The sequence below is a fragment of the Macaca nemestrina genome, chromosome 6 (genome assembly GCF_043159975.1).
Source record: "Macaca nemestrina isolate mMacNem1 chromosome 6, mMacNem.hap1, whole genome shotgun sequence".
NCBI lineage: Eukaryota > Metazoa > Chordata > Mammalia > Primates > Cercopithecidae > Macaca > Macaca nemestrina.
The window spans coordinates 95,028,428-95,054,079 of record NC_092130.1 but is presented as its reverse complement, the minus strand read 5'-3'; the positions used below and the strand labels follow the sequence as shown (position 1 = coordinate 95,054,079).

The 25,652-nt window shown below is 37.9% G+C and overlaps 1 protein-coding gene across 10 annotated transcripts in view; it reads left to right on the top strand.

Moving 5' to 3' along the window:
• Positions 1–25,652, top strand: part of LOC105475055 (autophagy related 10) — a 304,793-nt gene that overhangs the window by 34,321 nt on the left and 244,820 nt on the right. The gene's annotated exons all lie outside the window — the stretch shown is intronic.

Here is a 25,652-nt window from a genome sequence, read left to right as displayed (position 1 = left end):
GTGCTTCAAATCATCAATCCTAAGTTAATATTCTTAGGAAACTACTTTCGTCTAGAGAGTAAAAAGATAATCTTGAAACCAAACCATAAACAATCACAAATTCTGAAATATTGAGGACTGTATTAATTGGAAATTTCCTATTAATATAAACATATTTCAAAATATTTTTTCTTTTTTGTGACAGAGTCTCACTCTGTCCCCCAGGCTGGAGTGCAATGGCATGATCTTGGCTCACCGCAACCTGTGCCTTTCGAGTTCAAGTGATTCTTGTGTCTCAGCCTCCCTAGTAGCTGGGACTACAGATGTGCACCACCACACCTGGCTAAATTTTTTGTATTTTTAGTAGAGATGGAGTTTTGCCATGTTGGCCAGGGTGGTCTTGAACTCCTGGCCTTGAGTGATCTGCCCACCTCAGCCTCCCAAAGTCCTGGGATTATAGGCGTGAGCCACCACGCCCAGCCCCCAAATTTTTTTTTGTTTTTTTGAGATGGGTTCTTGTTCTGTTCTGGAGTATGGTGGCACAATCTTGGCTCACTGCAATCACCACTTCCTGGGTTCAAGCGATTCTTGTGCCTCAGCCTCCCAAGTAGCTGGGACTATAGGTGCATGCCACTGTACCTGGCTAATTTTTGTATTTTGAGTAGAGACGGGGTTTCACCATGTTGGCCTTTCTGGTTTCAAGTGATCACTCCTGACCGCAAGTGATCTGCCCACCTCCATCTCCCAAAGTGCTGGGATTACAAGCGTGAACCATCACGCCTGGCCCAAAGTATTTTTTTTCTCTTGGTTCGGTTCAGTAATAATAATGTAAAAGGCCTATGTACTTATTTCCACACTTACAGTTAGTTCTCTGTCAAAAACTGTTTTTTTGTTATGTTTTGTTTTGAGACAGAGTCTTGCTCTGTTACCCAGGCTGGAGTGCAGTGGCACAATCTTGGCTCACTGCAGTCTCTGCCTCCTGATTCAAGCAATTCTCATGCCTCAGCCTCCCAAGTAGTAGCTCGGATTTTAGGTGTCCACCACCATGCCTGGCTAATTTTTGTATTTTTAGTAGAGACAAGGTTTGGCCATGTTGGCCAGGTTGGTCTCGAACTCCTGACCTCAAGCCACCCTGCCTCAGCCTCCCAAAGAGCTGGGATTACAAGCATGAGCCACCACGCTTGGCCTCTGTCAAAAGCTTTTTAAAGAGTTCCTTGAAATCCCTTCCTTAGAGAATAGGTAAATTTTCTCTCCTTAACATTTTACCCGGTTCCTGAAAAGTGATGAATCCTGATTCTCTGCTGGTTGGATCTGTTTCCTGTATACACTCTGAGGAATGAACAGTTTTGGCTGGATTTCCTATGATTCAGAACTGGACCCGGGAGGCGTAGGTTTTGATCAGGTCCAGAGTGTCACTGGGGAAACAAGCCATGATTTCCTCTTGGGTCATGTGCAGGCTGAACTTTGACAGGGCGGCTTATGCACAGTTCAGAGAGTAGGGTCAATTTTTTGTGGTAGTCCAGTCCCACTCTCTAAGTAGCAACTAGACAGTTGATCACCCCTCAGGAAGTCTCCCTCTCCAGGATAATGTGACTGTGCTAGCACCTCTCATTGGTTTTGTTCCGGGGTATATTTTATAGTTTTGTTTGCTATAATGTTTCAATTTTTATTCATCTTGTTTTTTCTATGATTATTGCTGAGGTGAAACAACTGTAATTTTGTATATTAATTTTGTAACCATTCAGTCACCTTATTGAATTTCCCTATTTGTTTTCATGGGTTTTCAGTGGTTTCTCTTGGAATGAGGTCATCTGCAAACTAAGAGGTTTTTTTTTTTGTTTGTTTTTTAAATTGACTTCTTTGTGATAGTTCTCTCTATTAGTTTATGCATTGACTAGAAAAATGTTAAGTGATAATAAGAAATCTTACCTTGAGCGTGATTTAATATTTATGCTTTTGTTATAAAATGATTAAATAAAATATTGATTATTTATTGAATTAGTATAGGTTTCTGACCCCTTTTGACCTGTAATGATTTGTGTGATTATTCCTTGGGAACTTTGCCTTTTCACCAGTTTTTTTTTTTTAAAGAAATTTTTCTTCATCTTAAGCTGGAGGCAAGATGATAAAAATTCCTGTTACCATTCCATTACCTGGCAGAATGTGGGAGGGGAAGGCTAAGGAAGGAGCTGGGACTGTGTATGCATTTGTGTTTGAAGGGTGAGGGGGCTGGGGCTGAGAAGGATCTTCAGTAGGGAAATTCTGTCACAAGTTTCTCCACTGAAGTTGTAAACTAATGCCCCAAGAACTGGTTTTCAGGATTTGTTTTCATTATTGACCTTTCTCTAAAAAGGTATGCTTAAGTCTAGCCTTCTGTTGGCTGCCACTGCTTCCTTAGGTAGGAAAGTTCCTTACCTTTTGGAGTGGGAGTTACACCTCTAATTAAGTGTAGTTCACTTTCATGTAGGGGATGAGCACTGAGATAGTGTTGGAACATTACAATAAATGGGTCAAGCTTCCAGGGACAGAACAATAGGAAGACTGAGTCCAGAAGTCTGTGGCTGACCAGAGTGCCTGGCCTGTTGCTAGGTTGGAAATAGGGGTCCAAGTGTTACCAGATCTTCTGATATTTTAAGAAAGGTTAAGCATTCAGATTTGGGTGGAGAGATCTCTGAATTTTTAAATGTTGGCAACTAATTAAAAAAGATTATTTTTCCAACAGTGAGGACCAAACTAAACATGTCAGTGATGCCCAATGTGATGGTCAGTTTATGACCTCTGGGATTGGGTGTCTGTCTGGTATGACTGTGATTTCTCTTCCAGCCTCGCCTCAGCATATGCTATTGCACTGAATTAGTGACAGGGGCTCTAGGCATAGCAGATTCTTGTGTTCTCAATTTGGGCATATTAGTATTTTTGCCACCTAATTTCTGCGATCCTGTGCCATTTTTCTGAAGGGAATTGTGAATCAGTCACTTGGTTATATCCTCAAACCTTTCCTTGTATTATGTAGTATCTCAAGTCTTTTTCTGGGACTGTTCGGAGACAGTATTCTTATACTATTGTTTTGCTTTTCAGGCCTCAGAAATTTATTATTTTTTAAAATTGTTGTATTGACGTATAATTGGCATACAATAAACTGCATATATTTAAAGTGTACAACTTATTAAGTTTCGACATATCTATAGACCTGTGAACCTTTACTAAAATCAGGAGTAAATTCATCACCCAATAAAGTTTCCTCATAGTCCTGCTTTCCAATGCCTCCCTCTGCCCCTTCTTGCTCCTGAAACTTATTCTTAAAGTCTTGTTTACTTTGGGAGGCCAAGGCAGGTTGATTACCTGAGGTCAGGAGTTCGAGATCAGCCTGGCCAACATGGTGAAACCCTTTCTCTACTAAAAGTACAAAAAATTAGCTGGATGTGGTGGAGCGTGCCTGTAATTCCAGCTACTCGGGAGGCTAGGGCAGGAGAGTCGCTTGAACCTGGGAGACAGAAGTTGCAGTGAGCCAAGATCGTGCCATTGCACTCCAGCCTGGCCAACTCCAGCCTGGCAAACAAGAGCGAAACTCTGTCTCAAGAAAAAAAAAAAAAAAAAAAAAATCTTATCTATACCTATGTATAGGGCTCCTTTATTTTATTTTATGTTTTTAGAGACAGGGTCTCTGTCACCCAGGTTGGCGTGATCATAGCTCACTGCAGCCTCAACCTCCCCAGCTCAGGTAATCCTCCCACTTCAAGCTCCTGAGTAGCTGGGATCACTTAAGCTGGGCTTAAGTGATCCTTCCACCTCAGCTCCCTAAGTAGCTGGGCCACATGCACATACTGCGACACCCAGCTAATTTTTTAATTTTTGTAGAGATGGGATCTCACTATGTTGCCCAGGCTGGTCTTGAACTCCTGGGCTCAAGCAGTCCTCCCACCTCGGCCTCTCAAAGTGTTGGGATTACGGGTGTGAGCCACCGTGCCTGGCCAAGGTTCCTTTAAAGAGGAATATATATATTGTCCCTCATACCTTCGGGTTTTATTGTCACTCATACAATCACTTTGGCACCATCCATTATTTTTATTTTTTTATTTTTAAAACTAAATTAAATTAAATTGCTTTTTTTTTTTTTGAGACAAAGTCTTACTCTGTCGCCCAGGCTGGGGTGCAGTGGTGCGTTTCCGGCTTGCTGCAATGTCCGCCTCCCAGGTTCAAGTGATTCTCCTGCCTCAGCCTCCCGAGTAGCTGGGATTACAGGCATGTGCCACCACACCTAACTAATTCTATTTTATTTTTAGTAGAGACAGGGTTTCACCATGTTGACCAGGCTGGTCTTGAACACCTGACCTTAAGTAATCTACCCACCTTGGCCTCCCAAAGTGCCGGGATTACAGATGTGAGCCACTGAGCCTGGCCCATTTTATTTTTTGAATTTAAACAGAGTCCTGAAAATATTTAGATAATTGGTATAATTTAACTTTATGGAAAGGTGTAAAACATTACTTTTCAGGCAAAGTTGATGAGAAAAACAGTGTGAATTAATGATACATAAATTATTAAAAAACTTAAAGTAGGCAAAATATTTTTAATTTTTATATCTGGAACTAGGCAGAATAAGAATACTCTAAATCAATATTTTTCAGTGAGGGTGGAATGCTATTGGCATCTAGGCAGGATAATTCTTGTTCCCTTACCTCTAACCTTTCCAAAATCCTCAGGAAGGTGGTACACTTGTTACACCCATTGTTTACCATGATGGTCTGTCAGATATTAAAAATAGTGGTTAAGAACATGGGCTTCACAGTCAGACAGATCCAGGTTCAAATACCTGCTGTCTCATTTACTAACTGGATTTTGGACTTGTTACTTAATGTCTCCAAACTCTATTTGCTTTATCTGTAAACTAGGAATAACAATACTACTTACTTTACATGGTGGTTGTGTTATTTTGCTTTCAAAGTGTTGAGCCTGGTGTCTTTCTCTCTCCCTCTCTCTCTCTCTCTTTCTCTTTCTTTCTCTTTCTTTTTTTTTTTTTTTTTGGCAGAGTCTTGCTCTGTTGCCCAGGCTGGAATGCAGTGATGCGGTGGCGCGATCTTGGCTCACTGCAACCTCTGCCTCCCTGGTTCAAGCGATTCTCCTGCCTCATTGTTCTGAGTAGATGGGATTACAGGTGCGCACCACCAGGCCTGGCTAATTTTTGTATTTTTAGTAAAGGTGGGATTTCACCATGTTGGTCAGGCTGGTCTCAAACTCCTGACCTCGTGATCCACCCGCCTTGGCTTCCCAAAGTGCTGGGATTATAGACATGAGTTACCGCGCCCAGCCTTAGCCTGGTTTCTGACACATAGAAAGCCATCTCATAATTTTTAGTTAGTTGTTTGAAATTTTCAGCGTCTTTTATTATAGAAGTAATGCTATAAATGAAGTTGTAGTTTGATTTTCAGAAAACTCTGTAAAAGTGTATTTAGCACCAGATATACTGTACTAGTTGATAGTATATTATCTGAGTTTCTCTAGGATTATAAGGGGGAGCCAAAGAAGGAGAATTCTCTCTTCCTTTTTCAAGAGGAGCCTTACCAAAATGTTTACCGTCTTTTCTTTGGCAGCCCATAATCTCATTAGTGTTTCAATCGGCTGCCTCTACACTAATTCAGGACCATATAGCTTCTCACCCGAACCATTTCAATGGCCTGACAACTCTTCTCCAATTCATTCAACACATTTCTGTCATCATTAATCCTTTAAAAAGTATCTTTGTAAGAGTCCCATTTTCTATATGATTTTTTTTTTCTTGTTTCAGTTTGAGCTTTCTTGTCACGGAATAATATAGAAACTCCATCACAGAGTATTCCGGGCTCCGCATTGTGGCTTCCTGCTACCTTTCTAGCTTCATTGTCCACTCTAATTCATTTCCTTTCACTCTCTCTCCAAAGTCCTAAAAATGAAGGAAAAGCTATTTGAAAAATAAATAAGTAAACTTTTATCAGCACTAGAAAACAAAAAAAAATGTATCATCAAGGGATTATAAAACTTGATGAATTTCTGAAAGGTAGAAAGCAGGAAAAATTGGATTGAAGAAAGAAACCAGATCCCAAAGCAGGATTTAGAGAGGACTGTGGTGAAAAACTGGAGGGTAGGGGAGCAGAAGGGAGGGCTCCAAGTGCAGAGATTATGGATCCAAATGCAATTCTGAGTTCCTTACTCTCTGCTTTTATAAGTTGTTTAGAAGTAAGCATATTAAGCTAATAAGCTTTAATTAAAGCCTCTTTTTTACTTAATTTTGGATAATCAGTTTTACCCTTGATGTCTTTATCTTCACAGCAGTTTTTAAGATTCTCTCTTACTCTAGCCTTCTGAGTTTGCTGAGTTGGTTCTTTTTATATTAGGAAAAATGGCAGGAGCAAATATGTGAATTATTAATGTTCTCCTAGGGTCACACTATAACCACATGGTCAGTGCATGTTTGTCATGGTGGATCATAAAAATACATCTACAAGCAAAGGTGTTAGACTGTTGTTTTAGTTCATCAAGCCTGACATTGCATAAATGAGTCCCTAACATTCTTTGAACAGAGGTCCCAAGAATCCCAAGTGGTTCTTCTGCTTTTGTGCCTTCATGGACTCCCAGATCTGCTTTCTTTTCTAGAGAGCTGAAAAACATTGTATAATCTCGAATTTCACCTTGTTTTTAAGATGCAACCTTTGAGGATATTTTTCAGAAACTTCACGTGTGTGTGCGTGTGTGTGTGTGTGTGTGTGTGTGTGTGTGTATTTTGAGACAGAGTCTCACTCTATCACCCAGGCTGGAGTGCAGCAGTGTGATCTCGACTCACTGCAACCTCTGGCTCCCAGGTTCAAGTGATTCTCGTGCCTTAGCCTCCCCGGTAGCTGGGACTACAGGCGTGCGCCACCATGCCCGGCTAACTTTTGTATTATTATTATTTTTTTTGGTAGAGACGGGGTTTCGCCATGTTGGCCAGGCTGGTCTCGAACTCCTGGCCTCAAGTGATCTGCCCACCTCAGCCTCCCAAAGTGTTGGGATTATAGGCGTGAGCCACCATGCCCGGCCTCACTTGAGTTTTTCATGTTCTTTACCTACACAACTGAAAACAGTAGAGAACTTTAAATCTAATATATCAATTGAGGCAAAAGATTTGCCTCTCTTGTGCTACCTTATGATTTCTCACTTTGTATTCCCTTTGAGCCCTACTTCTTAAGTGTCATTAGTTTCATTTCCTGTTTTCCACTCATTAAAAAAAGGGCAAAATGTGCTAAAGTATTCACATAATTATATAAACACTAAAGTACAGACAAAAGTGGTGGCCGAGGTGAAAGTGATCTGTTGGCAGTCAATGCCACCCTGTAGAAGCTCAGAATGTCCATATGTCCTCAACTGATGAAGAAATGTCCTAATTTGGCAAAGATAGCAATTTAAGTATCTTAATGTAACAATTCATAAATGTGTAGGTTATTTAAAAGTCCAGTGTATAAAACTTGAGAATTGCTTGCATGGATTTTATTTCTGGAGATAATTTGTGTTGTGGAGAAATTACATAGACCCAGAGAGGTATAATTACAGAAGTTGTTTTCATAAATGGGAATTTTGGTGCAGATCTAGATAACTAGTTGTGATTCTGCTGTGATTGCTAAATACTTGATTTTTACTTAAATTTAATTATTTACTTTAAATTTATTTTAGTAAATAAATTTAGTTTAATTTAATTTACTTCACTACTTAATTTTTGCTTAACTTTTATTCTTCTTCCACTAATTTACCTTTAAAATGTTTACATCTACTTACGTTTTTAAAGTCTTCACAAGACCCACTTTGCCAGTTTAGTTCTCAGTTTCTTTGTTTGCAATATGGGGTGCAGTTACTAAATTGTTAATGGTGCTAAAGTCAGTGCCTAGGTGCTGGAGTGCAGTGCAGTGGAGTGATCATGGCTCACTGCAGCCTTGACTTCCTGGGCTGAAGGGATCTTCCTGTCTCAGCCTCTCTGAGTAGTTGGGACTACAGGTATGCACCACCACACCTGGCTATTTTTAAATTTTTTTGTAGAGATGGGATCACACTATGTTGCCCAGGCTGGTCTTGAACTCCTGGCCTCAAGTGATCCTCCCACCTTGGCTTCCCAAAGTGCTGGGATTACAGGTGTGAGCTACTGTGCCTGGCTATGCCTAGGTGTCATTAATTGCCAGGCCATGCTCTAGACTCCAGGGCCCATGGCCTCTAGTAGTTGCTTTTCAAAGAAGCACTTTAAAAGGAATATGCACCAATAGCAAATGGCAATCATATGCTGAAGGTTAGGTTAAGTTTGCAACTGAAGGTAAAATTTGAACACAGAATATCATAGTGAGTAAGACCTTGGTGTTTGGAACTGTTTAGAACTGGGTTAAATCCTAGATATGACTTATGTCCTCATGCAAGTTATTTTTTCTTTCACAGCCTCAGTTTTTACATCTAGCAAATGTGGATGGTAATACTTACCATGTACATGATTATAAGGATAATGAGAAAACAAATATGAAAGAACTTAGCAGAGTACTTAATATACAGGAAGCATTCAATATATCTTAGCCTATAAAAAGTAATAAGAAGTGAATGTGCACCTGAAGGCTGCTGATCTCATATCTGCCAGCATCCCGCTGACACCAGTGCTGGTGCACACACACACAGGGATGCCAGCGGCCCTACCCTCTCACCCTGTGCCACCATTGTGAACATTCACATGGAGGCCATCAGCCCTGCGCCCTGCAGTCCCCTGCCACATCCAACAAGTATGCACCCTGCTGCACTGCTGTTGCTGCTAGCACGTGCAAATGAACATGGATCCCACTGCCACCGCCCAACAAAGAACTTTGGTTGGCATCACCCATCGGAGTGTTGTGGCCAGTGGTCTGAGAACACCTTGGCTCCTCCAGTGCAGCAGATTCATAACCTCGGGGGGACAGAGAACAAAGCTGAGGGCCCATTACCCAACCCCTCAGAATTAGAGCACACAGCTCAGGAGGGCTGAAGTGAGCCTTGGCCCCCTAAAATCTTCCAGATTGAAGGAATATCAGGCCACACAGATGAGAAAGAACTAGTGCAAGAACTATGGCAACTCAAAAAACCAGAGTGTCTTCTTACCTCCAAACAACTGCACTAGTTCCTCAGCAGTGGTTCTTAACCAGGCTGAAATGACAGAAATATAATTCAGAATATGGATAGGAATGAAGATCGTTGAGATTCAGAAGGAAATTGAAACCCAATTTAAGGATTCTTAGGAGCATAATAAAATAATACAGGAGATGATAGAAGAAGTATCCATTTTTAAGAAAGATCCAGACTGATCTGATAGAGCTAAAGAACTCACCTCAAGGATTTCAGAATACAATTGTAAGTATTAACAGCAGAATCGACTAAGCTGAGGAAAGAGTCTCGGAGCTCGAAGATTGGTTCTTCAGAATAACTCAATTAAACAAAACAAAACAAAAATAAAGAAGAATGTACAAAACCTCTGAAACATATAGGGTTATGTAAAGAGACCACCCCTATGACTCACTGGTATCCCTGAAAGAGAGGGAGAGAAAGCAAACAACTTGGAAAACGTATTTCAGGATATTGTCTATGCAAATTTCCCCAACCTTCCTAGATAGGCCAACACTGTATTTCAGGAAATGCAGAGAACCCCTGCAAAATACTACACAAGAAGACCATTCCCAAGACACATAGTAATCAGATTCCCCTAGGTTGAAATGAAAGAAAAAATTTTAAAGGCAGCTAGAGAGAAGGGGCAGATCACCTAAAAAGGAAACCCCATCAGGCTAACAGCAGACCTTTCAGCAGAAACCCTACAAGCCAGAAGAGTTTGAGGGCCTATATTCAGCATTTTTAAAGAAAAGAATTTATAATCAAGAATTTCATATTCAGTCAAGCTAGGTTTCGTAAATGAACGAGAAATAAGATCCTCTCCAAACAAGCAAATGCTGAGGGAATTCATTACCACCAAACTTGCATTATGAGAGGTCCTGAGGAAGGGCTAAATATGGAAAGGAAAGACTGTTACTGGCCACTATAAAAACACACTTAAGTACCACACAAACAGGTCTGTATTATAACCAGCTAAACAACATGATAACATGGATCAAATCCACATGTATCAATACGAACCGTGAATGTAGACAGGCTAAATGCCCCAATTAAAAGGCACAGAGTGGCAAGTTGGATAAAGAAGCAAGACCCAACTATGTGCTGTCTTCAAGAGACCCATCTCACATGCAGTGACATCCATAGGCTCAAAGTAAAGGGATGAAGAAAAATCTACCAAGAAAATGGAAAACAGAAAGAAAGCAGGGGTTGCTCTTCTAATTTCAGACAAAACTGACTTTAAACCAATGAAGATAAAAAATGACAAAGAAGGATATTACATAATGGTAAAGGGCACAGTTCAACAAGAGGACCTAAATATCCAAAATATGTAAGTACCCATACAGGAACACCCAGATTCATAAAGCAAGTTCTTAGAGACCTACAAAGAGACTTAGGTAACCACACAATAATAGCAGGAGAGTTTAACACCCCATTGACAGTATTAGATCGTTGAGGCAGAAAACTACCAAATATTTGGGACCTGAACTCAACACTTGACAAACAGAGAAAAGACATCTACAGAACCCTCTACCCCAAAACAACAGACTATACATTCTTCTGCATATGGCATATACTCTAAAATTGACCACACACTCAGACATAAAAAAAATACTCAGCCAAAAAAAACAAAACAGAAACCCACAAAATCATACCAACCACACTCTTGGACTACAGCATAATAAAAATAGATATCAAGGCTAAGAATATCACTCAAAACCATATAATTAATGGAAATTAAACAACCTGATCCTGAATGACTGGGTAAATAATGAAATTAAGGCAGAAATCAAGACATTCTTTGAAACTATTGAGAGCTCTCAATGCCCACATCAAAAAGTTAGAAAGATCTCAAATAAACAACCTAACATCCCAACTAGAAGAACTACAGAAACTAGGAAACCAACGCCAGAGCTAGCAGAAGATAGAAATAACCAAAATCAGAGCTGAACTGAAGGAAATTGACATGCAAAAAAAAAAAAGCCATACAAAAGATCAACTAATCTAGGAATTGGTTTTCTGAAGGAATTAATAAGATAGATAGACTGCTAGCTAGACTAATAAAGAAAAAAGAGAGAAGATCCAAATAAACAGATTCAGAAATGACAAAGGGGACATTACCATTGACCACATAGAAATACAAAAAAAATCCCTCAGACACTACTATAAACACCTCTGCACACAAGCTAGAAATCCAGCAAGAAATGGATAAATTCCTGGAAACATACAGCCTCCCAAGATTGAACCAGGAAGAAATTGAACAGATCAATAATGAGTTCTGAAATTGAATCAGTAATAAAGTTTACCAACCAGTAAAAGCCCAGGACCAGATGGATTCACAGCTGAATTCTTCAAGATGTATAAAGTAGAACTGGTACTATTCCTCTTGAAATTATTCCAAAAACTTGAGGAGGAGAGAACAACAAAAAAATAAAACTTCCAGGCCAATATCCTTGATGAACATTGATATAAAAATTCTAAAAAAAAAAAAATACTGGCAAATCACATCCAGCAGCACATCAAAAAGCTAATCTGCCATGATTACATAGGTTTTATCCCTAGGATGCAAAGTTGGTTTAGCATACGCAAATCAATAAATGTGACACATAAACTAACTAAAAAAACCCAAAACCACATGATTATCTCAATAGACGCAGAAAACTTTTTGATACAATTCAACATTTCTTCATATTAAAAGCCCTCAACAAACTAGGCACTGAAGGAACTTACTTCAAAATAATGAGAGCCATCCATGACAAACCCACAGCTGACATCATACTGAATAGGCACAAGCTGAAAGCATTCCCCTTGAAAACCAGAACAAGGGAAGGATGCCCTCTGTCATCATTCCTAGTCAACATAGTACTGGAAGTCCAGGCCAGAGCAATCAGGTAAGAAAAAGAAAGAAAAAGCATCCAGATAGGAAGAGAGGAAGTTGAACTATTGCTGTTTGTAGATTATATGATTGTATACCAAGAAAACCCTATCGTCTCTGCCCAAAAACTCCTAGATCTAATAAACAATTTCAGCAAAGTTTCAGGATACAAAATCAATGAACAAAAATCAGTAGCATTTCTTTTTTGTTTTGTTTTTGAGATGGAGTCTCACTCTGTTGCCCAGGCTGGAGTGCAGTGGCATAATCTCAGCTCATTGCAACCCCCTCCTCCCGGGTTCAGTGATTCTCTTGCCTCAGCCTCCTAAGTAGCTGGGATTACAGGCACCTGCCATCATGCCCACCTAATTTGTGTATTTTTAGTAGAGATGGGGTTTCACCATGTTGGCCACCCTGGTCTTGAACTCGTGATGACAGGTGATCTACTCACCTTGGCCTCTCAAAGTGCTGGAATTACAGATGTGAGCCACTGCAACCGGCCAAAAATCAGTAGCATTTCTATGCACCAACAATAGCCAAGCTGAGAGCCAAATCAAGAATGCAGTCCCATTCACAGAGCCACAAAAAGAATAAAATACCTAGAAATGTAGCTAACTAGGGAGGTAAATGAGCTCTACCATGAGAATTACAAAACACTGTTCAAATAAATCAGAAATTACACAAACAAATAGAAAAATATTCCATGCTCATGGATAGGAAGAAATAACATTGTTAAAATGGCCATACTGCCCAAAGCAATTTACAGATTCAATGCTATTCCTATCAATCTACTAATGACATTCTTCAGAGAATTAGAAAAACAGTTTAAAAATTCATATGGAACCAAAAAGAGCCCAAATAGCCAAGGCAATACTAAGCAAAAGAACAAAGCTGGAAGCATGCCATTACCCAACTTCAAACTATACTATGAGGCTACAGTAACCAAAACAGCATGGTACTGGTACAAAAACAGACACAAAGACCAATGAATCAGAATGGAGAACTCAGAAACAAGGCCACATATCTACAACCATCTGATCTTCAAGAAAGTCGACAAAAAAACAAGCAATAGGGAAAGGACACCCTATTCAATAAATGATGCTGGGATAACTGGCCTGCCATATGCAGAAAATTGAAACAGGACCCCTTTCTTATCATATAAAAAATCAACTCAAGATTGATTAAAGACTTAAAAGTGAAAACTATGAAAACTCTGGATGATAACCTAGGAAATATTATTTTGGACGTAGAACTAGGCAAAGAGTTTATGATGAAGATGCCAAAAGCAATTGCAACAAAAACAAAAATTGACAAATGGAAACTAATTAAACAAGAGTTTCTGTACAGTAAAAGAAACTATCAACAGTAAACAGACAACCTACAGAATGGGAGAAAATATTTGCAAACTATGCATCTGACAAAGGTCTAATATCTGGAGTCTATAAGGAATTTAAACAAATTAACAAACAAAAAACCCAACCCCATTAAAAAGTGGGCAAAGGACATGAACAGACACTTTTCAAAAGAAGACATGCATATGGCCAAGAAGCATATGAGAAAACACTCAACATCACTAATCATTAGAGAAATGTAAATCAAAACCACAGTGAGATACCATCTCCCACCAGTCAGAATGGCTATTATTAAAAAGCCAAAAAATAACAGATGCTGGTGAGGTTGAAGAGAAAAGGAAATACTTATACACTGCTGGTGGGAATGTAAATTAGTTCAGCCATTGTGGAAAACAGTTTGGCAATTTTCCAAAGAACTCAAAGCAGAATTACTATTTGACCCAGCAATCCCAATATCACGATTCCAAATATATTCCAAAGGAATATAAATCATTCTGCCATAAAGACACATGCACGCATATGTTCATTGCAGCACTTTTCACAATAACAGAGACATAGAATCCTAAATGCCCATCAACAGTAGACTGGGTAAAGAAAACATGATACATACACACTATGGAATACTTATGTAGCTGTAAAAAAGAACAAGATCATGTTTTTTGCAGCAACATGGATGGAACTAGAGGGCATTATCCTAAGTGAAGTAACACAGGAACAGAAAACCAAATACTACATGTTCTCACTTATAAATAGGTGCTAAACACTGAGTACATATGGACACAAAGAGGACAGCAACAGGCACTGGGTTCTATGTGAAGGTGGAGGGAGAGAGGAGGGTGAGGATCCAGAAACCACTCATTGGGTACTGTACTTATTACCTGGGTGATGAAATAATCTGTATACCAAACCCCTGTGACATGCTATTTACTTATATAAAAAAACCTGCACAGGTACCCCTGAACCTAAAGTAAAAGTATTTTTAAAAAAGTAAAACTACCTGTTGGATACTATGCTTATTACTTTGGTGGCGAAATAACGTGTACACCAAACCCCTGTGACATGCAGTTTACCTATACAACAATCCTGCTCTTGTACCCCTGAACCTAAAATAAAAGTTTAAAAACATGAGCAAAAAATTATTTCACGTGACCTAAGAACACAGTATTTTGACTATCCTTAATGGGTTTTAATTGAAGGATAAATAGTGCTATAAAGAAATTGTAAGCTTTTAAAAATAGCCTGGTTGTTAATAGTACTCTCAATATCTTATGCTTTTGTAATTATTTTATACCTATTTTACAAAAACGCAAATAAGTACTTATGTATTTATGTTAAGATCATCAGGAGCCAAGATTTATGATGTAAGATAAAAGTGATTAATAGAAAATCAAAGAAATTAAATAAAAGTACTGTAATATTAATCTGCAATATCAGTAGGAATGCAAACTACATATTTTCTAGCTTTGTCTGCTGAAATGCCCAGATTGTGATCTATAAATACCATTTCCCACAAAAAGGAGGCAGGATTTCTTGCAGGAATTACTGACTCCAGGTCTGAGGGAAGAAGTGTACAAACTGAGCCTGGGTTTTCTTATTGACTAACCAGAATGCAAAGAAATCAAAGACAAGTTAGCTAGTGTGGTCCTATTAAAAGGACCTAAGAGTTAACATTAAGAGGCTTCCATTGGTCAAAGATAAGACAATTATTTGAGTACCATAAATAACAATAGATGTAATTTTTTGAAGCACATATATCTTAAAAAACCATGTGTTCATAATGTTAGAGAGAGAAAGAGCAGAACAGCCTTCCAATCCAACCCATTGAACATCATTGGAAGTTTATAGGACATCAATTCCTTTGTCTGAACATCGGTAATCAAATGGAAAGAAGTAAGTATTATCTTTTTCTTACATGTCCTATTTCATGGTAAGCAGATAGCCTGATTTGGTGAGGGAAAGTCCCTCTCCCACAATTTTCTCTAATAACTATAAAAGGATGGTAGAGGCCAGGAATGGTGGCTCATGCCTGTAATCCTAGCACTTTCGGAGGCCAAGGCAGGCAGATCACTTGAGGTCAGGAGTTTGAGACCAGCCTGACCAACATGGTGAAATCCCATCTCTACTCAAAATACAAAAAGTAGTTGGTCATTGTGGTGGGGACACCTGTAATCCCAGCTACTCAGAAAGCCAAGGCAGGAGAATCACCTGAAGCCAGGAGGCGGAGGTTGCAGTGATCCGAGATTGTGCTACTGCATTCCAGCCTGTTCTGTTGCCCAGAATGAGACTGTCTCAGAAAAGAAAGTATGGTAAGATTAAAAAATTATCATTTTAAGTCCCTAATGAAATGAATTAGGCAACAATACTTGGTGGATGAAACAATTAGATGAAAGGTTGAGGGGGAATTTACAAAGGAGAGATTGAGCTATTATTACCTGAGCCTAGTGATCGGTCTTTTTGCATTACTAAAAATGGGGGAACCAGATATGATATATTTTTTGAAGTTTTATAACATGAATCACAGAGTACCCTGTATGAAGTATTTGCATCCCCAAAGTTGAACCTGAATAGAATCACTTATAGGAAATCAGGAGATAGAGAACCAAGGTAATTGACACTGTAGGAAGCAGGCACAACAATCCATGAATCTAAAGGACCCCTGGCCCTATTTCTTCAAAAAGTCAATAGTAGGATAAAGAAGTGAGGAGAAGGACTGTGTCTCAAACTCTCTAGGATTAAACACTGGGTTTTTTGTTTTTGTTGTTTGTTTGTTTGTTTTTTAATATTCTATCCAGGCAGCAAACAGTAAGTGGTCCTAGAGTGCATGACGAGTATGCAGTTAGGTCACGTGTGACTGACAGTGAGTCTGACGACTGCCAGCTGGTTCAGTGAGATGAGTCCACTCATCATGCACTTGGATGTCTTGACAGTGTCAACTTGCTATGAACGTTTCTAAGTGCTCACTTTCCTTTTCTGTATTTATCTTGTTGACATGTAACAAAGAGTTGAGGACCAGTAAACAGTTTTTGAACTGGTAACAATTAGTTCTCAAAATGGCACCAATTGAAACTCACACTTGAGTAGCACTTCTCTAGATTAAAAGGAATTCAAGAGCTATACCCTAATGTAATATTTGAACTTATCTGGACCCTGACTCAAACAAATGAACTGTAAAAGGACTTTTTTTTGAGATGATTAGTGATATTTGATTATGGACTCATGTATAAAATGATACCAAGGAGAATAGCTAAATAAAACAAAAACAACCAAATAGGGATAGATGAAGCAAATGTGGCAGAATCTTCAAATGTGTTGAATATGGATGATGTGCATATGGGCTTGATTTTGGTACTATTCTACTTTTTTTGTATGTTATATATATGCTTCCTTTTCTTTTATCTCACAACAATTTACTCATATTTTCTAAACTTGTAATTATTCTTGTTTTTTGTTTTTTGAGACAGAATCTTACTCTGTCACCGAGGCTAGAGTGCAGTGGCACTATGTCAGCTCACTGCAACCTCCATCTCCTGGGTTCAAGCAATTCTCCTGCCTCAGCCTCCCAAGTAGCTGGGATTACAGGCGTCCACCACCACGCCTGGCTAGTTTTTGTAGTTTTAGTAGAGACGGGGTTTCACCATGTTGTCCAGGCTTAAACTCCTGACCTCAGGTGATCCGCCTGTCTTGGCCTCCCAAAGTGCTGGGATTACAGGTGTCAGCTACCACGCTTTTATAAATATTCTTTTTGGGATTTGTGCAACATTAAAACTCTACCTTGCTTTCTAGAAATTTTGTTTTGTTTGATTTTTGTGTTTTAGTTTAGGATCTCAGTTTTCAGTTCTGTGATTCCACATTTCATAAGTAATTAATAAAATAGTTTCCTATAGATTTTCAGCTTCCTTCTCTCACTTTTGTATAGCAGAAACAGGAAGAGAGAACATTCAGATTGAAAACAAAATATCCTACTTTCTTGAGATTATATTTTATACAATTAATACTAGATCGTTTTGTGTGTTAGTCTTTCAGAAGAATTAAAGAGCCTCTTCTCTCTGCTAATCCCTTGTCTCTTCAGTTAAACATACTAGATTATATTTTGAAATATACGTGGCAACATACCAGAACTATTTTATCTCCATTACAGCTTAGGAACCGCTTATTGAAAGGGCTTGTTTGCTAATTTATATTGAGTAAAAATTTTAAATTTCATTTTATATCGAGTATAAATTTAAACTGATTTTATGATTTCTTTTTAGTAGTTTTTCTCTCTAGTTAATTCATATTACTTTCCTTAAAACCCTTTGCCATTATGCTAATTACATTAAATTCATATTTTTAAAATGGATTCTAAAAATCTCCATATTTTACTGTATTCCACCTCTGAGTACAAAGCCCACCGTGGACCTTCCCATCATTTTTGTTGTTCTGCTGAATTTCTTACTTTGTTTATTTGCACAGCAATCTTTATTTTCACATATCTTATTATGAAACATTTCAAGCATACAAAAGTAAAGAGAATAGTATAATGAATTCCCACGTACCCATCACCTTCCACAATTATTGACTCACAGCCAGAGATGGTGTTTCAAAGCATCTGTGGCATGTATGAAGTGATATAATATATTTCAACCTAATTAACTTAGCTTTCTTTATTTTCCCCATATGTATTCAAATTATAGGCTCTTCATGCATGCTCTGTACATTTATCATTATATATTAAAATTAATGAATGAATTCAAGAAAAGACTCTAGAGCCATGAAATATTGTTTCTACAAATTTTTATATATTTTTAAAAATTGTGGTAAAATGCATATAATGTAAATTTACCATCTTAACCACTTTAAGTGTACAGTACAGTAGTGTTACGTGCATTCACATTGTTATGCAACCAAACTCCAGAATCCCCCCAGCACCTGGCAACTACCCTTCTACTTTCTATCTTTATGAATTTGATTACTCTAGTTATCTCATGTAAGTAGAATCATACAGTATTTGTACTTATTTTATTTTATTTTTTGAGATGGAGTCTCGCTCTGTTGCCAGGCTGGAATGCAGTGGTGTGATCTCGGCTTACTGGAACCTCTGCCTCCCGGGTTCAAGCGATTCTCATGCTCAGCCTCCTGAGTAGCTGGGACTACAGGTCCGTGCCACCATGCCCAGCTAATTTTTGTATTTTTAGTAGAGATGGTGTTTCACCATGTTGACCAAGACGGTCTCGATCTCTTGACCTCGTGATCCGCCTGCCAGAGCCTCCCACAGTATTTGTCTTTTAATGGCTGGCTTATTTCATTTAGCATGATGTCCACAAATTTCATTCATTATTTCTACAAATTTCGATTTACAGTTTTATGAAGGAAGCAGCTAAAGAGAGAATTTGGAGTGAATTTCTATTAGATGATGACTTCTTGAATTACATAGCCTCATTCTGTTAGGAGAGTACGTTTTTATTTCTGAAGTATATTATTAAACAGTATTAAAAATGCTTTCCATGTGTATTTGACAAGAGTAGTTTTCTTCATGTCTCACATTGGCTAATATATAAACTCAACTGAACATTTCTATCAGAATATAATCAAATTAGAGAGTAAATAATATAATTCATATTTTATTTTATTTGAGACAGGGCCTTGCTCCGTCACCCAGGCTGGAGTGCAACAATGCAATTTTAGTTCACTGCAGTCTTCACCTACTGAGCTCAAGTGATCTTCCCACCTCAGCCGTCCGAGTAGCTGGGACTATAGGTGTATACCCACCACACTTGGCTAATTTTGTAACTTTTTTGTAGAGATGAGGTCTCACTGTATTGCCCATGCTGGTATCAAACTCCTGGGCTCAAGTGATCCTCCTGCCTGGGCCTCCCAAAGTGTTGTGATTACAGCCATGAACCACTGTGACAGGCTGGAATTCATATTTTCAATACAATTACTTTACTTTGCCTACCCATTCACTTTTGTGTCATATATATATATGTATATATATATGCACACACATATATTTGTTGGAAATAATTATTTTTACTTCAAAGGTGAAATATTAAGTATCCACTTAAAATTTTAATCTCTATAAAGACAATATGCTTATATAGATTCTTTCCTAAAATCTAGTTACAATTTTAAGGTTCACTAAAAGAAATAGGGATTTCTCACAGGTTTTTTGGGAATAATATTGCTTTATGTGAGTAACAAATAAATATAGTTGTTGTTTCAAAATACTTTTTGACTAACATTTATTCTTCTAGTTTACTTTATAGATCTTTCTGTATCTCCTTATTAATCCTTTTTAGGGGGGTCATGAGCATGTTACTGCTGTGGTTTTAGTGTAATAGTGTATTTGTTTAAGTCATCTGCTGTGAGTTAATGAAATACCATTTCTAGTTCCAGATGTCAGTAGATAAAGATTAAATATATTGCATTCATATAATCTTTTGATGAAGCTAGAGTAGATTTTTTTTTCTTTATCTTAGGAGATTAGAAGAAAAATGCTCTTGGAGCAGTATGCTGTGTTTTTGTAATAAACATTAAATCCTAGTCAGTTATACTAGATTTTTCCATTCATAATTTATTGAGTGTTGTGATATGATATGTCACTTAAGCATATGCAAATCTTAAGCAATCATTTCAAGGAGAACAGGTTGTATCACTTGTGAATTAAATATGTTTGAATGCTATTTTTAAAGATTATCAAAACTATCTGAGAAAGGAAAGCTATAATACTTCACAAATTTATAAATGAAAATTTAAAAAATGATAGTAATTGTGAAAGTTTAACAAATAAGAGCACTGGTTAACAGTGATATTTTAGTTCAGCTTTATTTCAAAAAGCCTTGTAAGAAGTTGTCTTTACACTGGTGAGTTTATCAAGCCCAGGATCTGACCCTCAGCTTTTTGGGTTCAGATGGAATGGAATGGAGCTGTCTCCCAAAAACAGACTCACATTAAACAATGTCAAAGGACTGATTATGTCTATATCTAATCTTATTTATATATACTAGACATAATTATCTTACTTGTATATAATATTTATATATGATTGTATGTATATCAGAATCAAATATATTAATTTATAATAAATAGAATTGTCAAATGAACTGAAATCACCATCTCAGCATGATAGCTCATTTTTGTTTTGTAGGTGAGTAAAACCAAAATCATAGGAACCCAGAATGAGTTCAGATTCTCATAGTTGCATAAATGGAATATTTAATAGCATAATCTGAAAGTGGCATCAATACATCTTGCTCCACAAGATGGGTACTCTTACCATTGAGGACAAATTGTTTAAAGGGTGTACGGTTAAAAGACTCTTTCTCTTGAACAGTGTAGTGGACACTGTTGATGTTCGTTTCAGTGATCTAATTTTTTAAAGTATTAATTACTGATTAATTGCTCTTTTGGTTGTCATTGAGTTCCAGTTAAATCTTGCAGGCTAGGGAACCATTTTTTTTCTCGTTAAGGTAATTTGCCTATATCCTCTGATCTATGATGAATTAATTTCATCTTTAACTCAGAAAATGCTTTCTTATATTTCTTATCCTCAAGGTCTTGGAGAGTGTTTCCAGGTACAGACAAAATTCTGATTATGAATATCTGTAAAAATGGAGGGGAAAAATAACCAATTATTTCACTACTTTAATACAATTGTGATTATTTTGACTAATTCCCCTCGTATGTGGGGAATTTCATTTTGGTACCTGTACTCTTAATTAGATAAATAAGTGTTGCTGTGTTTTCCAGTTGGGATTTTGATGGCTGTCCTTTTAAATTTATAAATTTGGAGTGAAATTATATATCTATAATGTTGTCTTCCCTTTTAGGAACATGCTAGGTGTTCACTTTTTAAAGTCTTCAGTGAAGTTTGAAATTCACGGTTTGAATGAGGCTTTAATTAATTAATTAATTTGTTTAAGTTGATCCATGATAGGATAAAATAGTGATCGATCTAGCTTTATCTAGAGAGACTCGGGTTTTCCCCATTTTAAGGTCTAAGGTTATTGCTGATATGTAGGTAAAATACCGATTTTACTAGGTGTATTTTGTAACTGGTTACCTTACTGAACTAACACTAGGTCTGATAGTAGAAAAAGTAATTCTTTGGTGCTTTCCATGTCATCTGATATAATGAAAATATGGTTTCTTTTCCAATATTTATGGTTTCATTTTGGTCATATTGTATTAGTTAAAGCTTCCAGAACAAGTTGTGCACTATAGCAGCAATTGCATGTGTTCTAGTTTTACAGCATTCTTTTTATGCACACAATATTCCTGTGAGTGTATAGGACAGTGTTATTTTCTTTATTTTACATAAAGATAGTTTAAGTAAATAAATAAACTTAGCACCAAGGTAACAATTGACTTGTCCAACTTTGAACTAAAACTGAAATAGAAACCCAGATCTTTGGACCACTGCATTCCCATATTTCCATATGCTACTTATCTTTTTCTAAGTAATAAATTTTATACAAAGTTTAATTATGTAAGCAGTCTCATGGATTAAAGTTCTATAAATCTCAAACTCAACATGATTAAAACTGAGCTTGTCATTTTTTGCTCTCCATATCCACTGCTCCTTCTGAATTCTTTTTTTTTCTAGATGGCTCCACCATCCTCTGACTCAGGCCATGACCCTGAAGGTTTTACATTCCTCTGCCTCAGTACATATACTGAATGGATCATCACATCAATTTATTCCATCTTTAAAAATCTCTCAAGTTGGCTTACCTCTGCCCTCCTTGCCCATCACCATTCTTTTTGTTCAGGCTGTCATTATTTCTGCTCTTTGTCTCTAATCTTGCCCTCTGCCAATCTGCCTCTAAGCCTGCCAAGGTGATCTTATAAAATGCAATTCCACTCCATTACTCTCTGGTTAAAATCCTTTAGTGATTCTTCATTATTCAGGATATAGATCAGTCTCCTTAGCTAAGCATGCAAAACTCTTGCTTAAAAAAGATTACTCTTTTGAGCCCGGCTTCATTCTCTCAACATTACATTTGAGCTTAATTGCTGATGATTGGTCAGAGGTTATGCTCAAACACCTGGAGCCAGTAGGCTTCTCCACGTCCTGATGGTTCTGTGTGGGTTGGGGAGCACATTCGAAGTTTAGGCAGTGTTCAAGTCTGCCCTGTCTTTTAGTTTCAACCGTGTCCTCTGTGCCTACATAAAGCCTCGTCAGCCAGGATGTGTGGACAGCTTGGGTCCCCTTAGCTTCCCCTACACATGTGAGTGGAAGGCTGCCAGGGTTGTGTGTCGTTTCTGAAGCTTCTCTGTAATCCTTCATTTCCAGAATCTACCTATTACTATTCCTATTATGGTGCTGGTTGGGTGGTTGCTTGTGCCAACTGGGATAACTACTACCTCAGGCTTGCTACAGAGGTGGCTACTTTTACTGACGATGCTGCTGGATGGCGTATTTTCATTTTCAGCTTCAGATCAATTGAGCCCCTCTGGCAGTAAGGCTGCTGGTTTCACAGCCTGTGGTCCTGGGAGAACCACTGTACTGACCATCTGGGAGGGATGGGAGCAACCTCAGGGAGGAATGCGAGCAACCTCAGGGAGGAATGCCACAGACTCTCACTGTTCTTGCCTGAATTTCAACAGTTTTGCGTGAATAAGTGCTTCTTAATATGTTATTTGCCTTTAGTTGATTCCCAGTTCCCTGAAATGGTTGTTTTTAACAATTTTGTTCAGTTTCAAAGTTGTTTTTTGAAGGGGATTTGTAGTACTGCCTCCTGAGGCCACATGATTTTAATTTGCATTTTCCAAAAACTAGTTCATTTGAGCATCTTTTCATATGTTTATTAGTTATTTGGTACTTTCTTTTGTGATTTTTATGGCTATCTTTTGCCCATAATAACTACTTTTTTTTTTTTAGATTAAATCTATGCATCACTTCCTTCACCTAGGCAACCCTGACCTCCCAAGTTTGGCTTAGATCCACTCCTCTGTGTTTCCATATAGTTGGTGTACAATTCTATATGGTGGCCATCTATATACTTGCCTAATTCCCCGTAGTAGTCTGAGAGCTCCTTGACAACAAGGACTATGTTTTTGTTTTTACTGTTTTTTTTGAGACAGGGTCTCATTGTGTCATACAGGCTGGAGTGCAGTGGTGCAATCTCGGTTCATTGCAACCTCCACCTTCCAGGTTCAAGCGATTCTCCCACCTCAGCCTCTGGAGTAGCTAGGATTACATTCGTGTGCCACCATGCCCGGTTAATTTTTGTATTCTTATTAGAGACAGGATTTTACCATGTTGGCCAAGCTGGTCTTGAACTCCTGACCTCAAGTGATCCACCTTCCTCGGCTTCCCAGAGTGTTAGCATTACAGGGGTGAGCCACTGCGCCCAGCTTGTTTTTGTTTTTATATTCCTGTTTCTATATTTTTGGCACTTAGCAAAGTAAACACTCTAGATGCCTTTGTTCAATTGAATTAAAATCATATAAACTGCAAGGAGTTAAGCCAAGTTTTTTATTTGTTACGAATACATTTCATTTTATTCCATTCCATTGTATTATATATTTTTTGAAATAAGTGAGTCATTGACTAGTGTTTAAAAACCTGTTTTTTAAAAAAACTATTTGTTTTTTTAAAAACTATTTTTTTGTTTTTTTAAAAACTATTTTTTTGTTTTTTTTAATTTAAACATAAAATTCTCCCGTAGAGGGAGTGCAGCCCTGTGGACATCTTGATTTCAGATTTCTGGCCTCCAGAACTGTGAGGGAATAAATTTCTATTATTTTAAGCCACAAAGTTTCTGGTAATTCGTTATGGCAGCTATAGAATATTAATATAATTCACCAATTGATAAACATCTGGAATGTTTTCTGATTTTGGCTATTAGGAATAATGCTGTTATGGACATTCACATACATGTCTTTTGGGGGTCACAGATTTTCATTTATGTTGGATGGATATCTAGGAATATAATTGCCAAGTCATATGGTGAATTGATGTTTAACATTTTAGGAAACCACCGGTCTGTTTTTCAAAGTGGCTATGCAGTTTACATCCCCACCGGCAAAATATGCGGGTTCCTGATTGCCCCGACAAATATCAACACTTGGTATTTCCTTTCTGTTTGATTATAGTCACTTTGGTGGGTGTAAAGTGGTTTCTCATGAATTTCCCTAATTGTTAATGCTGCTGAATGCTAACATTTCATGGGAATGTTAGCAACTTGCATATATTCTTTAGTAAAATGTCCATTCAAAAATTTACCCATTTTTAATGAGGTTGCTTTTCTTCTTATTCTTGAGTTGTTTGAGTTGTAAGGTGCTGTTTTTGTGTGTTTTTTAAAGTAGACTTTATTTAAGAAGTTTTACGTTCCCAGCCAAATTGAGCAGAAGGTATAGCGATTTCTCATGTACGTCCACCCTCACACATAAATGGCCTCCCCCTTCCTTATCAACATTCCCCACCAGAGTGGTTCATTTTTTACAACTGATGAACCTGTATGGACACATCATTATCACTCAAGGTACATAGTTTACATTAAGGTTCCCTTTTGGTGTCATACATTCTATTTTGACAAAGGTATGACATGTATCCACCATTATAGTATCACACAGAGCAGTTTTACTGACAGAATCTTCTGTGCTCCATCTATTTATCGCTCCCTCTCCACTAAACCCGGGCAACTACTAATTCTTTAACTGTTTCCTTAATTTTGCCTTTTCCTGAGGGTAACATGGTTTAAATCATACAGTATGTATTTTTTAAATATTGACTTCTTTTACTTAGAAATATGCATTTACATTTCCTTCATGTATTTACATGGTGTGACTTAGTCTTCCAATCCAGGAACATAAAATGTCTTTCCACTGACATATTTTTTTTTATTCTTCTTAGCAATGTTTATAGTTTTTGCAGTAAAAGTCTTTCACATCTTTTTTTATTTATTATTATTTTTTTATATTTCAGTAGGTTTTTGGGGAACAGGTGGTGTTTGGTTACATGAATAAATTCTTTAGTGGTGATCTCTGAGATTTTGGTGCAACTATCATTCAAGCAGCATACACTGTACCCAATGTGTAGTCTTTTATCCCTCACCCACCCACACACCATTTCCTCCAAATCCCCAAAGTCCATTGTATCATTCTTTTTTTTTTTTTTTTTGAGACGGAGTGTCTCGCCCTGTCGCCAGGCTGGAGTGCAGTGGTGCATCTGTTCACTGCAACCTCCACCTCTCCTGGGTTCCAGCGATTCTCCTGCCTCAGCCTCCCGAGTAGCTGGGACTACAGGCATGTGCCACCACGCCTGGCTAATTTTTGTGTTTTTTAGTAGAGACAGGGTTTCACCATATTGGCCAGGCTGGTCTTGGGCGTGATCTGCCCGCCTTAGCCTC